This window comes from Anabrus simplex, chromosome 2 (assembly GCF_040414725.1).
Source record: "Anabrus simplex isolate iqAnaSimp1 chromosome 2, ASM4041472v1, whole genome shotgun sequence".
Classification (NCBI taxonomy): domain Eukaryota; kingdom Metazoa; phylum Arthropoda; class Insecta; order Orthoptera; family Tettigoniidae; genus Anabrus; species Anabrus simplex.
The window spans coordinates 531,974,311-531,978,371 of NC_090266.1; the positions used below are offsets into that span (position 1 = coordinate 531,974,311).

General features: G+C 42.3%; 1 pseudogene; it reads left to right on the forward strand.

Annotated features, from left to right (window-relative positions):
• Nucleotides 1-2,828: 2,828 nt before the first annotated feature.
• Nucleotides 2,829-3,470, forward strand: LOC137498469 (uncharacterized; annotated as a pseudogene).
• The last annotated feature ends 591 nt before the right edge of the window (nt 3,471-4,061 follow it).

The window sequence follows — 4,061 nt, forward strand, 5'->3', positions numbered from 1 at the left end:
TCTATGGCTAAATGGTTGGAGATTTTAACCTTAAATTGTTAATTCTCTCCGCTCGGGGATTGTGAAACTCGTATACCACACATAACAATATCCTCCACCACAATGACACAGAGTTACCTACACATGGCAGATGCTGCCCACCCTCATCGGAGGGTGTGCCTTACAAGGGCTGCACCCGGCTAGAAATAGCCACATGAAATTAATATTTAAGAGGCTATAACTAATCGGTAACCCTTGTTCTAGGACAGCTATTCCCTTGGGAATTTTCTCGCTCCCCGTCAGTCTCGTATTGGGGATAGCCTGTGCCAAGGACAGGATTCCAGTATTACACTTTACAACGGTGAATCTTACTAGTACCGATGTATAAGTGTGATGTAACGTGCTTGTCAGAATGAAAGAGGAAGCAGAAAACTGAAGGCGGTTATTAATAAAGTAATCACAGTAAAAATTCCAGCCAAATAAGGGTAAAATTTAGAAGTCGTTAATGAAGTCGTTCAGAGGGTCCTTGATAATTTTCCTTGCTTCTTTCATTGTACCTTATTTCGTTCCTCTGCGAAGCCTCATTTTCATCCCCTTCGTGGCTCTCTCCTTTATTTTGCTGATAGCTTAATTCTCACTGGTAGGTCATGTGTGGATCTAGTTATAATGTTAGAATGTACTTCATCACAGTGAAATTTAGCTTATGTGCGCAGACAAATATTAATATATTATTTTACAATAAATGGTCGGGTGAGTAGCACAGTTGGTTGAATGCTCTTCTGGTGTAGATTTACATTTCAATGAACGTACTTGTAAAAGTGAGATTCACGTGCGAGTAGTTTTACTGGTTCATTAAGAAACAAAATTTTTCCACTTGGCGGTATTTTCAAATATAATTAGATGAAATAGTGAATGTTTATTGCTGAACGATGTGTTTGTAATATCCAAAAATACTGCCCGTCATATAAATGAAAACCGACCACCTGTCGGTACTGAGATATTGACATCTTAGTATTCTCTGATGTGCATTTGTAGTAAATCAAAAACCGTGATTTTAAATTAATCTAAAATTAACACCAATATTTCCGATGTTAAGAAGCCAGTCTCACAGAACAGCACTTACGAGGATCCGAAAGCCTTATCTTGAAAATATTAACTAGGCACACTGCTTACAAAATGTATGTTTACCCGGAAAGCATGGTATTTTCTTCTGCAGTTGACAAGTCATCCGTCTCTGTGGTTTAGTGGTTAGGGGTGATTAGCTGCCACCCTCGGAGGCCCTGGTTCGATTCCCGTCTCTGCCTCTGGTACGATGGCAAATGCCGAGATGGCACCTAACTTGAGGCCCCGGCCACTTCCTTCCCCCTTTCTTGTCTATCCCTTCCAAACTTCCCATCCCCCCCTCCCCACCACAAGGCCCCTGTTCAGCATAGCAGGTGAGGCCGCCTGGGAAAGGTACTGGTCATTCTTCCTAGTTGTATTTCCCGACCCAATGTCTCACGCCCCAGGACACTGCCCTTGATGCGATAGAGGTGGGATCCATCGCTGAGTCCGAGGGAAAAAAAAATCTTGGAGGGTAAACAGATTAAGAATGAAAGACAGAAAAATTGACAAGTCTTATAATAATAACAGGCTAATCACGAAGTGGTCCTATCCTTGGCCGAGTGGTCTGCGTATTGGTCTTTGGTTCAGAGGGCACTGATTCGATTCCCGGCCGGCCGAGGATTTTAGTATGGTAAATTGCTCTGGGACTGGGTGTTTGAGTCTGTCTCAATACACATTGTTATCTACACATACCTCCCCTGCGAACCATGTGACCTTGCAGCGGTGGAGAGGCTTTCGTGTCCCAATGAAACAGATAGCCGAGCCGCAGGTGCAACCATATCAGATGGGTATCTGTGGAGAAACCAGACTAAGGAATGGTTCATCGAATGGGGGGTAGCAGCCTTTCGGAAGTTGCAAGGGCGGCAGTCTAGATGATTGACTGATATGGCCTTGCAATAATATTCAACATGGCTTAGCTGTGTTGATACTGCTACACAGCTGAAAGCAACGGGAAACTACAGCCGTAACTAACTCCCGAGGACATGCAGCTCTCTCTCTGTATGAATGATGTACTGATGATGGCTTCCTCCCGGGTAAAATATTCCGGAGGTAAACTAGTCCCCCATTCGGATCTCCGGGTGGGGACTACACGAGAGGGGGCGATCGTCAGGAAGATAGATACTGACATTCTGCGAGTCAGAACGTGGAATGTTATAAGTTTGAATCGTTGTGGTAGGTTAGAGAATCTGAAAAGGGAGATGGATAGACTAAAGTTAGATGTAGTTGGTGTAAGTGAAGTACGTTGGCATGAAGAACAGGATCTTTGGTCAGGCGACTATCGAATTATCAACACGAAATCAAACAGGGGAAATGCAGGAGTTGGTTTAATAATGGATAAGGAAATAGGTCAGCGGGTAAAATACTACGACCAGCATAGTGAAGGAATTATTGTCGTCAAGATAGACACCAAACCAATGCACACCACAATAGTGCAGGTCTACATGTCTACTAGTTCAGTGGATGAGGAGGAAATCGAAAGAATATATGAAGAGATAGAAGATTTAATACAATATGTAAAATGTGACGAGAATCTAATTGTGATGGGTGACTGGAATGCAGTGGTAGACCAAGGAAGAGAAGGTAATACAGTAGGGGGAAAAAGGAACGAATGAGGAACTCGGCTGGTTAAATTCTGCACTGATCATAATTTAGACATTGCCAATACTTGGTTCAAACACCATAAACGACGGCTTTATACCTGGACGAGACCTGTAGACACTGGAAGGTATCAAATAGACTTCATTATGATTAGGCAGAGATTCAGAAACCAGGTGTTGGATTGCAAAACTTTCCCAGGAGCAGACATGGACTCTGACCACAACTTGTTGGTTATGAAATGCCATCTGAAGTTGAAGAAATTGAAGAGAGGAAAGAATGAAAAAAGATGGGATCTAGACAAGTTGTAAGAAAGGAGTGTGGGGTATTGTTTCAAGGAACATGTTGCACAAGGGCTAAATGAAAAGTCTAAAGGAAACACAACAGGGTAAGAGTGGATAGTCATGAAAAATGAAGTCAGTAGTGCTGCTGAAGAGTTGTTAGGTAGGAAGAAGAGATCAACTAAGAATCAGTGGATAACTCAGGAGATACTAGACCTGATTAATGAACGACGAAAACACAATAATGCTAGAAATGAAGAGGACAGAAAAGAATACAGGCGATTAAAGTATCAAGTGGACAGAAAGTGCAAGGTAGCTCAGGAAGAATGGCTGAAGGAAAAGTGCAAGGATGTCGAAGGTTGTATGGTCCTGGGGAAGGTAGATGCTACACACAGGAAAATCAAGGAAACCTTTGGAGAAAGGAATATTAAGTGCTCAGATGGAAGGCCAGTTCTAGGGAAAGAACACAAAGCAGAAAGATGGCAAGAACATATCCAACAGTTGTATTAAGGTACAGATGTGTAGATAATTTGGTTCTGGAACAAGAACAGTCTGTTGATGCTGATGAAATGGGATACCAAATTTTGAGGTCAGAGTTTGACAGAGCTGTGAGTGACCTGAATAGGAACAAGGCACCTGGAATTGATGACATTCCCTCTGAATTACTGACTGCCTTAGGAGAAAGCAGCATGTAAAAGTTATTCCATTTAGTGTGTAAGGTGTATGAGACAGGAGAAGTCCCATCCGATTTTCGGCAGAATGTTGTTATACCTATTCCCAAGAAAATTGGTGCTGACAGGTGTGAAAACTACCGCACCATTAGTTTAATATCCCATGCCTGCAAAATTTTAACACGTAGTACTTACAGAAGAATTAAAAAAAACAAGTTGAGCCTGAGTTGCGAGAAGATCAATTTGGCTTCAGAAGAAATGTATGAACACGTGAAGCAATCCTGACTTTACGTCCGATCTTAGAGGATCGAATCAAGAAGGACAAGCCCATGTACATGTCATTCGTAGATCTAGAAAAGGCATTCGATAACGTTGATTGGACCAAGCTATTTACGATTCGGAAGGTGATTGGGATCAGATACCGAGAACG